The following is a 16,479-nucleotide window of genomic DNA, read 5'->3' on the forward strand; positions in this document are numbered from 1 at the left end:
TGCCTCTCTCCTTGCCGAAGAAACTGATTCTTTGCCCTGCACATCTCTCAACACCGAGCAAACCATCAGTAGTGCCCAAGTCTTAAGGGCGGTCAAAAATGGGGTGTCTACAGTTGCCCCTCTTTGACAGAACTCGAAAGTCATAACAATGAAGGGAGTGAATGTCAAAGCCCAGAGACGACCCATTTTTGACAAGGCCGAAGACTTGGACAAACAAACAAAATACCGATAAATAAATGGTTGTACCCACAGGCTGCCTACGTATCCCTTTGCAAGGAATCAAACCAGCGTAGTTCAGGGGCATGATGCAAATGATATGCAGGAAGACTTTGATAATTGGACTTATACGCTACGCGAAGCCAGTTTTGAAAGTTGGACTTATACGCTACGCGAAGCCGATTTTGAAAGTTGGACTTATACGCTACGCGAGGCCGATTTCGAAAGTTAGACTTATACGCTACGCGAAGCCGATTTTGAAAGTTGGACTTATACGCTACGCGAAGCCGGTTATCACTCATGATCATGCAAAGAGGGCTGTAATGAAGCAATTATGTGAAATAAATGCAACATTTTAAGCGAATGCTAGGCAAGCAAGTAAGCTCGAGCCAAACTACACCTCGTGCAGAAAAGATGTAAGAGAATTATGCAATTCTCACGAACATGTGCGTTAGATACACAAAAGTGAACGAAGTGTGATAGATACACTAAGTGGACAAACATGCGTGATAGATACACATAAGTGAAGAGAGTGTGATGGACATGCTTACATGAATAAAGTGTGATTGATACACTAAGCAAAGCAAAGTGTGATAGATACACAAAGCGAAACAAGTGTGATGGATACACTGAGCAAATATGTGATAGATACACTAAGCAACCGTATGTGGTGGATGCACAAAGGGAGCGTGTGATGGATACACAAAGTGAACGTGCGATAGATATATAAAAGGTGAAGCGAGTGTGATGGATACACTATATGAAGCAAAGTGTGAGCGTGTGATAGATACACAAAGTGAGCATAGTGTGATAGATACATAAAAGGTGAAGCGAGTGTGATGGATACACTATATGAAGCAACATGTGATACATACAGTAGTTGAGCGTGTGATAGATACACTAAGCGAGTATGGTGAGCATAGTGTGATAGATACACAAAGGGTGAACACAAAGTGTGATAGATGCACTTAGTGAACAAAGTATGATTGATATACTAAAGGTGAACACGAAGTGTGATAGATGCACTAGGTGAACAAGTATGATAGATATACTGAAAGCGAACACGAAGTGTGATAGATGCACTTAGTGAGCAAGTATGGTAGATATACTAAAAGGGAACACAAAGTGTGATAGATGCACTATGTGAACAGAGTGTGATTGATACACTAAAAGCGAACACAAAGTGTGATAGATGCACAGTGTGAACAAAGTATGATTGATATACTGAAAATGAACACAACGTGTGATAGATGCACTATGTGAACAGAGTGTGATTGATACACTAAAAGTGAACACAAAGTGTGATAGATGCACAGTGTGAACAAAGTATGATTGATATACTGAAAATGAACACAAAGTGTGATAGATGCACTATGTGAACAGAGTGTGATTGATACACTAAAAGTGAACACAAAGTGTGATAGATGCACAGTGTGAACAAAGTATGATTGATATACTGAAAATGAACACAAAGTGTGATAGATGCACTATGTGAACAGAGTGTGATTGATACACTAAAAGTGAACACAAAGTGTGATAGATGCACAGTGTGAACAAAGTATGATTGATATACTGAAAATGAACACAAAGTGTGATAGATGCACTATGTGAACAGAGTGTGATTGATACACTAAAAGTGAACACAAAGTGTGATAGATGCACAGTGTGAACAAAGTATGATTGATATACTGAAAATGAACACAAAGTGTGATAGATGCACTATGTGAACAGAGTGTGATTGATACACTAAAAGTGAACACAAAGGGTGATAGATGCACAGTGTGAACAAAGTATGATTGATATACTGAAAATGAACACAAAGTGTGATAGATGCACTTAGTGAACAGAGTGTGATTGATACACTAAAGGTGAACACAAAGTGTGATAGATGCACAGTGTGAACAAAGTATGATTGATATACTGAAAATGAACACAAAGTGTGATAGATGCACTTAGTGAACAGAGTGTGATTGATACACTAAAAGTGAACACAAAGTGTGATAGATGCACAGTGTGAACAAAGTATGATTGATATACTAAATCAATGAAGTGTGATTGATACACTGAAAGTGTGATACAGAAAAAGAGAATGTGTGTGATAGATACACAAAATGAAAGAAATGTGATTGATACACTAAGTGAAGAGAGTGTGATTGATACACTAAATGAGAATGTGGGTGATAGATACTCAAAGCGAGTGAAGTGTGATTGATACACTAAGGCAAATGAAGTGTGATTGATACACTAAGCGAATGAAGTGTGATTGATACACTAAAGTGAGTGTGTGTGATTGATACACAAAAGCGAATGACCTTAAAACGGAGCTTCTTCGAATGAACCGCGCATACAATATCGTGCATGACTGAGGAAGAAACTTGATAGGTATAATGCATTACAATGCAAGTGAAGTGGGTGCATAACAATGCAAGTAGAAGAGTGCATAACCTTGAAGCAGGATTGATCTTGCGCTTGAGGTAGAGGTACACTCATATTTCGGAGCATTGACAAGGCCCTGAAGAGGTATGTCCGGAGTACAATCACGGAATTTTCTGAAGTTGACACAAACTCAGATATTTCGATTTTCGCTCTTTTGTTTTTGCTTTGCAGTCTGGAACCATCATAGCTTCAGATAGGTCCCGGTTTCACCGTTCACACTTATCGGGGGTGGACCCTGCAATTTTATGAAAGAACAAATACTGTTTTGCACAAATGTGGAGAATGGCACAGCACTCTGAGCACAAGATGATTTTTTTGGAATTGAGAGATGAGTTCTTAACCGGGTATTGAGCCGACGACTGGCCACAGCCAAAACGACTCGACAAGTGAAAAACAAAGGTAAACAACCTAAACACATCGAGTAACACTCGAAGCGACTCAAAACGAGAATCGAGACAGACAAAATAAAATACAAGACTCAAATGTGCACATGGAGCCTGTTTCCCCGGGTATTGTTTCCCACCTTTTCTCATTTGTGATTCTCGCATCGCTCGGCTCTCAAGCTCGGTTTTTCTCTCAAAACCCTTTTCTCGCTTTTTCTCTCAGCGCACATCTCTCTATTCTTTAATCTCTCATTTTTCATCCCTCCCCTGGGTGGTTGATGGATAAGCTGGAAATTGTGGGCTCTTGCCCCTGGTATTTCGCTAGACTCTTGTTCACAACAGTAAGTTTCTCCCATAGAGGGGTTGTGCTATAACTGGGTGTGTAGCAAATCTGCAGCTAACATCGGTTGATGATGCCCTGCTGGGGAGTTTGGACGTGGTTAGATCTGTCCAGATGAGGAAGTGGAATATCATGATCCTTTCCAGTTCGTGCTTCGTACTTGACTTGATTCCTCGTTGCTTGGAGGATGAGAGAGCTTTTAGCCCTTTGTTGTTGACTTCAGTTGTGCCCTTTTCTGGCAGGTAGAGTGCCCTTCTTGGCAAGTATGTTGAAAATGGGGGAAAAGACAGGAAGCCTGACTCAAATGTGCCCCTAGTTCATCATTTTGACCATTTTTTATTTTGTTTTTCTACGAAAACAATTTTGACCAATATGAGAGTTAGATTAACACACTTGTTCGATTTTTGATTTGAAATCATGCAAGTCAAGCTATGAGCACTGAAAATTTTCCTTTTTTGGGTCCAAGAAATGGTCCAGTTTTAGAAAAGATGGAATAATTTTCGAGGGATTAGTCAACCTCAATAAAAATTCTCGAAAACTATTTTTCAAACAGCTGATGCTTAACAAGCACGGAACCCACTCTTGAGACGCACAACCTCGGATTTGGACAAAAATTGCCCCCTTGCTCGAAGAGAGCTACATGGCAACGGAAAGTTGCCCCTTGTTTGCACGGCACCGCAGCGCATTGAATGGCAACGGAAAGTTGCCCCTTGTCTGAATGGCACCGTAGTGTATTGTAATCAGTCCTCAGAGCGACGATTGCAACCGAACTCCCGGATACAGGAAAGACAAAGATGACTAGAACCATTACATGGACACAGTTGAATTGGAAGTTTTTTTTTTTTTTTAGGGCTGGACTTCAGAATGAAGTTGCCTACGTATCCCAAACATGGGAATCAAGCCTTACGTAGTTCGGGGTTAAGGTACACTCGGGTATTTAACCTCTTCTTTTTAGGCTCTAACTTTTGCCAAGGCGCCCGATGCGGGTTTTCGACCTTGCGAGCTTTGTTTTTCTTTTCTTTTCATTTCTTTTCTTTTCATTGATTTTCTTTTTTTTTATTTTCTTTTTTGTTCTTTTCTTTCTCTTTTTTTCTTTTTCTTCTTTTTTCTTTTTTGTATTTTTTTTCTTTTTTGTATTTTTCTCTTGCTCTAACTTTTGCCTGGGTCGCCCTTCCGGGTTTTCGGCCCAGCGAGCCTCTCAAAGGGTAAAAGTGTAACAAATCCATGCCAAATGGTTTTAGGGTTTTGAAGCCATCCGTATCCAGGAGAGTGGCTGTTGATTTGCAAGAGGACTCATCTTCGGCTCTTCGAGCACGTCTGACATCTTTGCCCCTAGTTTGAAGGGTACTTCTGTTCTAGCTTTGCAAGCTTCTTCTGATGAGGTCTAATCTTCTTGATCTGACTTTCTTGCCTCTTGTCCGAGGGCTGCTTCGAATCTGGCCACACAGGCCTCATATGGCGGTTGACCATTGAACATTCTGAATTTAAGTCCGAGGTTTGAAAACAAATGGACAGAATCTTGAGGCTGAGAGCGATCCTAGGCTGCACAATCTCAAGAGCGATTCCACACAGGTCTTCACAGGACTGCGCAAAACATTTTTCGAAAGTTTTTAAGAAAGCGACAAATCGCTCGCGCTGAAGACAGTGTGGGACCAATCTGGATCAAGCCAGGATCCTTCTCAGTACTCACATTAACAAACATGATCTCATTCATTAAGGGCTTAGCACGCCTCTCCTTCTCTCAAATGATCAAAATTTTGCAAATCCCGAGGAATTCCTTCCTCTTCGTTTTCACCGCAGTGTTCAAAAAGGTTTTGAAAAGCTTAGGTTATTACAATGACTTCAAGGCACAGAAAAGGCAGGCGAAGAGCACTGTCATTCCATTCAATACTTCTGGCACAACTGGCACACGGCAGAAGCAAACACAAGAGTGTGAAAATCACTGCTGTTCATTCAAATCTGTTGGCATAACTGGCTCCAAGGCAGAAACAGGCTCAAAAGAAGGCAAAAAGACAAACACAAAACAAAATAGTGATGCCCGAGGTAACACCCCCGGAATCATCTGACCCTAACAAAACAGGACTGACTCGATACAACAAGACATACCATTAATCAAAAAAGACTGACTCAAAACAAAGAGACAGACTTAAAGCAAAACCACAAAACTGACTCAACACCCAAGTCAGAAGCTACAAAAACCAGCATTCGCAAATGCTCAAAACAGTGCGTGCCATACGCCACATCTGGAGTAAACTGAGTGCCGCCCACAGGTGGTTCATCCCCTGATCACATATTCGTACTATCCCCTGAGTTCACTGATCCAGTGGTGATAGACTTTACTGAGCTGGCGCGGCGATGACCTTGTTGTCAAACAAATCCTGTGCATCATGGCGCAGACGAAAGCAGCTATCGGTCTCATGACCGGTTTGTTGGTGGTACGCACAGTACTTAGTCTGGTCATGCTTTGCAGGGATAGGATCGGGTAGGGGCCGTTGTTCCAACGGTTTCAGATGTCCTTTCCGGAGTAAGACCTCTAGAGCCTTTGACAAAGGCATATGAAGTGGAGTGAAGACCCTCTTGACTCGAGGTGGATATTTGGTTTTTTGTGAGCTACTTCCGGATGCACCGGTGAATGGGGTAGCTATTTTTGATGCAGTGGTGGTAACCATGTCTACTTCAGAAGATCTTGAACCTGCATCACCACTGGTGGTCGCATTCGAACTGCGGGAAAACGCCCTCCTAGGCTGCTCTTTCTCCTGGTCAAAGAGGCCCTGCTTCATAGCATCCTCGATCTGCACTCCCATCTCATACAAGTCTGGAAAGGTAGGGAAGGGGATCACGATCATTTTCTGCATTAGCTTGGGCTGGAGATTGCGCACAATCATCTGTATTTGATCCTTATCTGTTGGCCTAATGGTCATCATTGAGGCCTTGGCCCTCCAGCGGGCCACGAATTCTGAGAAGCTCTCTTTCGGCTCCTGCCTCATCGTCTCAAGATCGCGGGTCGTAATCTCGATTTGGGTATTGTATGAATATTGTGTGACGAAGGCCTCGGCCATCTCCTCCCAGCTTTGTTTTACTGAATCCTCCAATTTGGCATACCAGGTGACTGCAATACCCGACAGGGTCCTGCCAAAAATAGAGAGCTTCTGTAATCTTGTCAAGCCCATCGGGCGCAAAACATCTGAAAACAAGCTCAGGTGGACCATGGGATCTCCTGACCCATTAAAACGGTCGATGTGAGGCATCTTGAACCTATCCGGTAGAGTCACAGCTGCGTCGGTGTACCCGTCCTCAATGCCCGGGATGGACTTTACGCCTTGAGATTTCTTAAACAGCTTTTCAAGCTTGCTCATTTTTAATGCCATGGGGTCCACCTCGGACTCGAAGGGAGAATCCGATTGATTGATAGGAGTGGGTGCTTTGGATAGTTGAGGCGGGATCGGGGGCGGAGCTGGCCCCGTTGGAAGGTCGGTATCTTCCTGGATGTGGGTTGCCTCCCCGAGTATGGGAACTCTTGGTGGGGGAGGAGTCTGGTGCGAAGTAGATACTCCGGTTTACTGCTCCAATCTGGCAATTGTCTCTGCCTGTTGGGTTATGGCCACAGCCTGTTGTTTGGCGAATTCCGCTTGACGGACAGCGTCTTGCTGCATGGCTTTCATACTGTCCTGGAGTTGGCGCACCATCTCTTCCAGACTCGACATATTGTTCCAATCTAACTGAGCAACCGGTATATCTGTGTCGGCAATAGGCTCGGAAATCTCAGCCCGTCTGCTCAAAGATCACTGCTCTGGTAGCTGTTGTACTGGTGGTCTGTGCCTGACTAGCCTTCTCTAGCCCTGATTACCCTTGAACTGAGTCTCTGACCTTACAAAGTCTATCAGCACAAGTCCGATGAACCTCGGGGGATATTGGAGCCTTCTGAAGCTATGGTTCCAGGACTTCCCTTGTAAAAGAGAAAACAGACAGCATCTCAGCTCGGATATAATCATAGTGGAATGACTGTGCTCAATACTGATCACTGTTCCCCAAATATCTGCCTGTAAACTGATACCCTCGGGTAAAACTGATTCCCCAAATACTAATGCCCATAGGCCTGATGCCCAAACTTGCAAACTGATATATGCATTCCTATAGAGATACACTCTAAAAGCACATAGCAAGTAAGAGAGAGCCAAAACACCCCTATGTTGGGGTAGGGTTTCCCTGTCCTATTTTGTCAGGAGCTAGGGTTTCACTACGCACACAGCGGTTCTTCAAACAACCTAACGTCGGGTAAGCCACCTGTCCTATCTTGGAATGGTCACTATGGATCCGAATATGCACTAGGTCGAATGGTCGAAAAGGGTGCCCCGGTAAACCGGGGTTTGTGTTCCCATGCTGTCAGAGCCCATAACCGGTCAGCCTTATGGTCATGCCTTGACAAGACAAGCCTCCAGCAAACCGTTCAGGAATGGCAGATGGCAAACACTGTGTTCCTAGGCGCACCAATGCACATGCAATGCAAAGAGACACATAAATGAAATCAAAATAGGATATCACGAGTTCGAGTCAAGCCCTCTAAAATCCCCAGCAGAGTCGCCAGAAACTGTAGACGCGCCCGTGGGCCTCATGCTACAGTTCGGACTCGATTTGTGTCACGGTTCTTAATCTGAACCAAAGAGTCCAAATCTGGCAAATCGTTTTGAGAAACAAATTTTTGAAAAAGTAGTGCCAAACATGGACTGCTTTGCCAGATACAGAGTCGCCACCTAAATATTTTTTATGGGAGAATTTAGGAAACCCTGACTCGGTGCCGAAGGCCACATGTCCGTCATCACCGGAGTTGTCTCGGCTCGGGAGCTTGGGTACGATCGGGGAAGGTCAGCTATGAGCACCCCCTTTCGCCCGGTCCGAAGACCGGCCTCTACTAACCGTGATATCCGTTTTTGAAAACTTTATGTGTTCTTAAACCAATTGTTAGCCTAGAATTACTATGTTATGCGCGCAGCAAACAAGTATAGACCAAATCGCCCAAATTGGAACAAAACATTTCATGTTTGTTTTGAAAATGGTTTGCTACTCGCAAGTAGGCTAAAATGCGGATTTTGCCACCCTCAAGTGGGCTTTTAGAAAAGATGATTTTGCCACTATCTAGTGGGCTTAAAACTCACAGTTTTAATGCATTATTCCAATTTAGGTAATTCAACCTCCATCCACAGGCATTCAAGCAGTTATATCACATAAGCAGCTAGCCTCATGGTGATCATGCTATCATGGCAACATTCACACGCATGCGATATGCTAAAGCATAAAAGCTTACCTAGTACTCCATGCCAAAATAGTAAACTAGTTAGCAAAAATGTGCGTGTCCTAGTTCATGTTAAATTGCCTAATGCAACACATACAAGATGCAATTTAGATAGGCTCGGTTAACCTAAGCATGGCATATGTAATGCGATCAACTAACAAGTACTCAACTTGGAATTGAAACATACAATATAGTTTGTATGATGTACCGAGCCCGGTGCATGTCAACAAATGCATGAATGCACGCATGCATAGCATAAGGTATGCTAAAATAAATATGCCCTAATCTATCATCATAAGCAGGTAAATAAAAGGGAAGAAAGAAGTGGAGGTTGGAAGACATGCACACACGCACCCACACTTATTACAAGTTTGCCCTCGCTCGGAGGGACCAAAATAATAATACAAATTAATTAACTACGCAAGCTAATTAAATATTACAAATTGCTTAATTAATTAACAAATTAACTAATCTAGGAAAACAGGTAAATCGCCTCGGGAAATGCGCCGCCATGCATAGGCTGCCTCTGTTTTCTTTCCTCTGCTCCTCTGAAGGCTACCAAAACCTCAGGAATGCTTCCTTGGACACTGAGGAGTGCCACCGGCTGAGTAGAATTGCCACCGGCAGTGTGGTGTAGTCACCGGCACAAGATGAATCCATCGGCTGCTTGTTTACTGCCGGTCGGCAATATATACTGCCGGTCGGCAAGGAATGTCTGCAGAACCTGCAATTGACAGCAACAGAGTGCAAAGCAAAGCATGGCAGCACAATTCAAGGCATATATGCACCATTCATGTCCCTTATCATGGTAACGACTCAAAGGGGCATGTGCCTCGATTCTCGGACCACCAATCGCGCATTTCCATGCATGATGGCCCAAGGAATCAAGTATGCAACTTTCATGTCAAATGAAATGCAAACCAATCAAACAAACTAAAGCCCAACCTCTATCACATGATCAAGAGGCAAGGCATGCATGCCAATGCAATGCAACCTAGACATACGAGCTAAGGATGCAACATGCCGATACAAGAAAACATGCAAGGTGAGCATGCAAATAAGCAAGGGATGGTCTTAAACATGAATTAGGCAGCTCTAGTTAGGCCCAAAACAGTGGCCATAATATGAAAATGAAGTGCCTCGAAACGCGTGCACACGGGCACGCAAATCGAGGCAATGGCATATGCAATGCAATGGCTAAAATGGGATATAGAATGCAACATGGACTTATACTAACATGAGAGAAGCTCAGCCACACTCACATAAGAGGCCGATGAATGAAAATGGAGTGCCTCGAAATGCGTGCACACGGGCACGCAAACCGAGACAATGGCATACGCAATGCAATAGCATGGAAATGGCATGCAATCATGCTAATGGAATTTCAGCACTGAAATGTGGGGGAAAACAGCCCCGAAATGAGGCGAAAACACAACCGATACATGGAATAGTCCCGAAACATGGACTTTTGGCACCCGAAATGGCTTACAGCTATACAAAGCATGCACAATATGGACATGGAGCATGAAGACAGAAGCAAAAAAGCTTCAAAATAAGCATTTTTCTAGTACAAGTCATGGCCAAACAACAAGCAAAGATAGGGCAACAATGGCATGCAAAAATGGCCCTAAACATGAGGTTATGAAGCAACTCACGGATGCTAACTCCGAACAGGTTAGGGCCCTTCAACAACATTGAAGACGGGCCCAAAATAAGACTATTTACAGTTTATGGCAGCCCCAAAAACAGTATACAAATATATTAGAAATGCAATGCAAAAATGAGGCTCAAAAGTGGCTATAACATGAGGTATACAAAACATTCACCAAACAGCCAAAGACCCTTAATAAAACATGTTAAGAAGGTCAAAATAAAGCCACTTTTAGTTCGGACCAAGGTCCAAAAACAGCAACATCAGGGGCTGCCAAGGCATACAAAAATGGGACCAAAAAGAGGATATATTGGGAAGTACAATATGGAAGTCCCAAACAGTGTTGAGCCCTTCTTCAATGTTGAAGAGGGGCTCAAAATAAGCCTATTTTCAGTTTACATCAGGCTCTAAAACAGATCACACGCAAGACAAAAATTCTATGCAAGATTATGGCATTCAAGGAGGATATTGAAGCAAGTGCAAGCTACTGTCCTCAAACAGCAAGAGGTCCTGAATCGAACATGAAGAGGACCTCAAAATATGATGATTTGAAGTTTAGGTCGGAGCCCAAAAGTGCAAGCAACTATGGCTTAGATATAGGCCAAAAAAATGCGCAAAAGAGGGAAAATGAGACTCACCCTTGTAGAACCAAACTTTAGCAACCTTTGGACTGAGTTTGGGAGCTTTTAACCTCTAGAGGACAGCCTCAAGCTTCTGGAATGGGCGTTGGATGCCTTGTGCTATGAGTTGATGAAGAAATGGCCCAAGAACAAGGGTGTTTGATCACTATAACACTCCCAAATGTAGAGAGAGAGGGAGATATAGAGAGAGAGGGTGATATATATGTTATATGTATGTATTAGGTCTGGTTTTGCTGAACCAAAACAAAGGAGGAGGATGGCTTCCTTATATAGGCAATACTAAGCTTCCAAGACAAGCTTCAAAGGGTCAAAGGGGTTTAAAGGGGAGGTCAAGGCTTATTGGAGAAGCTTGGACAGCTGGTAGGCTTCTTGAGGAAGCCAAGATAAGGGGTCAAGGCTTCCTGGGTGCAAGAAAAGGGGCCAAAGGGTGTGCAAAGGCTCAAAATAGCCACATATATGCACGTGGAGTAGGGTCTGTGCATCCCAGCTGGCACAGCTGGCATGCACCAGGCTTGGAGGGTGCAAATGGTGCAAACCGGCCAGAAAATTTGGTCGTCGGCCAAAATAAAGTGCCGGTCGGCATAATATTTTGCCGGTCGGCACAATAAATTGCCGTCCGGATAAATATAGTGTCGGTGGATGGCCGGTAAGGTCAAAAAACTGCCGGTTGGTGTCTAAAATGAAGCCCCGGAAGTTAGCTTTCCAATGGCGCAAACCATGCATTAAAATTCCTTCTGTGGAAAAAGTTATGCCCATTTTGGTGAAGCCGCGCAGATTCGATCCAACCGGGATGATACCCAACTTCAACTGATCATATCTCCCCCACCCGGACTTGGTTCTAGGAGATTCTTGAGTGCAAAATGAAGCCCCGGAAGTAAGCTTTCCGACGGTGGTGGCCCCATATCTAAACTCCAAGCGTACAGACAGATAAGCCTGATTCAGCGAGGGCTGCTCAACTCACTTCTACCCGGATTCATGCCGAACTTTTCCCAAACTAGTTTTCTCCTCTCCTTTCCTCTCTTCTTCAACTCCAAACCCCTAAACAAAGTGTTTTGAAGGATTTGCCTCTCTCCTTGCCGAAGAAACTGATTCTTTGCCCTGCACATCTCTCAACACCGAGCAAACCATCAGTAGTGCCCAAGTCTTAAGGGCGGTCAAAAATGGGGTGTCTACACCAACAAATCAAAGCAACGATTCAACGAAACAGCAGCACACACGGACGAAGTAGCAAGCATAGGTAAATTTTTTTTTTCTATTCAATTAATTAAATATTTATCTTGTCTTTTGTACAATTAATTGCTATTATAATATTGGTATTTACATCATCAAGAAGAATTTATTTAAGTTTAATAGTTCACATCACATAATTTAAAAGTTTTGTGTTTTGGTAAGTGGTGGTGCTGTTGGTTTGAATTTTGATCTCAACAAGCATAGGTAAATATATTTTTTTTCTATTCAATTAATTAAATATTTGTCTTTTCTTTTGCACAATTAATTGCTATTATAATATTGATATTTACATCATCAATAAGAATTTGTTTAAGTTTAATAGTTCACATTACATAATTTAAAAGTTTTGTGTTTTGTTAAGTGGTGGTGCTTTTGTTTTGAATTTTGATCTAAAAAAATATTTTGATCTCAGGTCATCATGACTCTTAAAAGAAATTATCCGTCTGGATTCGCAAAAAGGAAAAAGAAGCAAAGAGTCAAAAAAATTAGTTGAGTGTCAAAGATGAGCTATTGATAAATTCTTTATGAGTGACAAACAAACAGAACAATCTGTTGAAGAGTTGAATAGTGAAGAATTTGAAACTTTGGTAAATAATGAGAATGAAAATTTGGTGGATGAAGAACGAAATGGGAAATTTGGGTGTGCAGAAGCCAATCAAGATAATGAGATGAATACGGAATGTGAGCATTCAAATATAGATGATCTAGGGACTTGGAAAATAATTGACCAGAATTTACGAGATTTTTTAGTCGAAAGAGGTCCTGTGAGAAGAAATTATGAGTTCAACTTCCCTAAGGATGATTCTTCTAGGCATAGGCATTTCTCACCTGTTCATTACATTCGACATTTACCAAATGGAGAAAAATTTGATAGGACATGGTTGATATACTTGGAACTTTTGGATAGAGTATTTTGCTTTTGTTGTAAGTTGTTTAAGCAAGAGGGAAATAAGACTCATTTGGCTACCAAAGGATTTAAAGACTGGAGAAATATTGGTGAGAGACAAAAAGGCCATGAAAGTGGTAACGAGCACATTACTTGCATGAGCAAATGGATTGAGTTGGAGGAAAGATTGGGAAAGCATCAAACAATAGATAAAAGTATACAAGAACAAGTTAACAAAGAAAGAGAGCACTTGAGATGGGTTTTATTAATGATAATTGCAGGTGTGAAAACACTTGCCAAGAATAATTTGCCTTTTCATGGAAGCCATGAGAAGATTTATAAAGAGAGCAATGGACTTTTTTTAAGCAAAATTGAAATGATTGTGCAATTTTGTCAATAATCAAACTAGCAAAATACTTTTCGGTCATGCTTGATTGTACACCGAATATAAGCTATCAAGAACAAATGGCTCTTGTTGTACGATGCGTGGATGTTTCAACAAGTCCAATTAAAGTGAAAGAGTTTTTTTTTTGGAATTCTTGAATGTGGATGATACATCAGGGATGAGACTTTTTGATAAACTTCAAGAAGCATTAGTTAACCTTCAACTTGATATTGGTGACTTAAGAGGGCAAGGATATGACAATGGCTCTAACATGAAAGGCAAAAACAAAGGTGTTCAAACAAGAGTACTTCAAGTAAATCCTAGAGCATTCTATACGCCGTGTGGTTGTCATACTCTTAACCTTGTGCTTTGTGATATGGCCAACTCTTGCTCTAAAGCAAAAACTTTTTTTGGTGTGGTACAACGCATATATGTATTGTTTTCATCTTTTGTTCAACGTTGGACAATTTTAAAAGATAATCTACATGAAGGCCTCACAGTTGAGTCGTTGTCGCAAACGCATTGGGAAAGTCGCATTGAAAGTGTTAAACCACTAAGATACCATGCTTCAAAAATAAGATATGCTTTAGTTGACTTGTACAACAATCCTACCATAGATTCGATTGCAAAAAGTGAAGCTAAATCCCTGGTAACTCATGAACTTGATACTTTTGAGTTCTTGTTTAGTATTGTAATTTGGTACAATTTGTTGTTTCATGTGAACTCTGTTAGCAAGCTTCTTCAAAGTAAAGATATGGATATAGCAGTTGCTGTAAAGCAGCTAGATGGGTTTGTTAAGTATGTTGCAATGTATAGAGAAGTTGGTTTCATGGAGGCTATGGTTGAAGTTAAAGAAATGGCAAGTGAATTGGGAATTGAACCTAGATTTGTTGAAAAGCGCATCATTTCTAGAAAGAAACAATTTGATGAGAATGTTAGCGAAGAGGTGACCCAATCGGTTGAAGAATCATTTAGAGTTGGTTACTTCCTTTATTTTGTTGATCAAGCCCTTTGTTCACTCAAAAATAGGTTCGAACAATTCAAAGTATAAGAGGCAAACTTTGGTTTTTTGTTTGACTTGAAAAAGTGCAGCGATGAATTGTTGAAGGCGGAGTGTGTGAGCCTTGAAGAATTTTCAAAACATGGTGAGATTTCCGATATTGATGGAAGGGATTTATTGATGGAGCTAAAAGTCTTGAAAGAGAGATTTCCAAAAGAAGTCAATAAACCAACTGAAGTGCTCAATCATCTGCAGTTGATGGCAAATTGTTTCCCAAATTCATGGGTTGCTTATAGGATACTTTTGACTATTCCGGTTACAGTTGCATCAGGGGAAAGAAGCTTTTCAAAGTTAAAAATCATCAAAAATTACCTTCGATCAACCATGTCACAAGAAAGATTGAATGGATTAGCATTGTTATCCATTGAAAATGATTTTTCAAAAAAACTAGATTATGCAAGTATGATTGATTTATTTGCTTCTAAAAATGCAAGAAGAGTGAGGATCAAGTGATACTTATTAGCTGTTATAATGTAATGCTAAGTATTTTTTGTGATTTTAATACAAATCTTTTATCATTTACCTTAAATTTTTTTTGTTCATTCAATAAAAAAAAATGTGAAGGTCCCCAGAAATTTAGTAGTTGATTATTGGCTTTGGGCCCCAAAAATCTTAGAACCGGCCCTGTGTCGACAATAGTGGCCAACCAACCACCTCTTCTATACGACTGTCCACTTTTACTAGCTAGCTAGCCACCTTTTTCAACTAAGCAGTGTTCATTTTCTTACAAAATAGAGCAGAAGTAGTGGCAAAACAGAGGCTTTTTCTGCATACAGAATAGTTCTAGCAGCAAAGCAGAGGCATTTCGGGGAGGACGATCGCATTGGCATGTATGGTTCTTTAATCGTTGCTCGAGTTTAATCAGTGTTAAATTAATTAGTGAGTTACTTCCCCTAGAATTTTGTAATAGCTTAGTTAATTAATATTGTGTTGTAATTAATTAGTTAATTTTAATTTGTAATAAATATCTAGTGTAGTTAATTCATTTCATTTGGTTTGTAATAGTTAGTTAATTCGTAGTAATTAGCTAGGACATTCATGCGGACCCTCCTGCGCGAGGGAAAATATGTAATAATGTGTATGTCTTCCCACCCCCATTTATTTCTCCCTTTTATTTACTTGCTTATGATGGATAGCACAAAACATCGTGTTTCTTTTAGTATTTTCCATGATTTGCATCCATTTGTCTTGCATGCATAAGGTTCGGTTCATCATTCTAACAACATTGTCATTTATTACCTCCTTGAATACATGCGTTGCCGTATGCTATCAAAGTGATTTACATGATATATTAGACAACCGAACCTATTAGTTGCATTTTGTATGTGTTGCATTAGTCATTCCCATCGTTAGGATCATGTATTTTTCTAACTATTTTCTTTCTTCTGGTCTGCCTCGGAGTACTAGGTGAGCACTTATTGTTTTAGCATATCGAATGCACGCGATTGTGCCTTAAGACACACCGGGCTATGCCCAAGCCTCCACCAACACCTTCCATATAATAAATGGAGTTGCCAAGCTAAACCATCGGCTGGGCTTGAACTTAGGTCTGGTCGAGATACTTCGGCAATACACGCTTGGTCACACCAATGATGGTTTTAACTAGTATTTAAAAGTTAGACCGTGCAAAGAGCGTCTAGTGACCAGCACGCCGGACAAGGATCTTCACGATGATGACTTTTTTCGGGGTGACCAGCAACTACGAAATCGCCGATGTGCCCAGTTGGTACATTAGCAAAGATAAAGGCTCAACAAGTAAGCCAATTTCCACAATCAATATTTTGTTTTGTTCTTCTTCTGCCGAGCTAACTAACATCTTTTTGCAATTATTGCCAATCTACAAGTGCTATACCCATGCCCAGACAAAGCTGTTGTGAGGGCCGCGTTGTGATACAGAAACTGCAGTTGCCATGATTTGCTTGGCTACGTGCCGAGCTATCGTTATTTGACCAAGAGAAAAA

Source organism: Camellia sinensis, chromosome 8 (genome assembly GCF_055761805.1).
Source record: "Camellia sinensis isolate YWXY chromosome 8, ASM5576180v1, whole genome shotgun sequence".
NCBI lineage: Eukaryota > Viridiplantae > Streptophyta > Magnoliopsida > Ericales > Theaceae > Camellia > Camellia sinensis.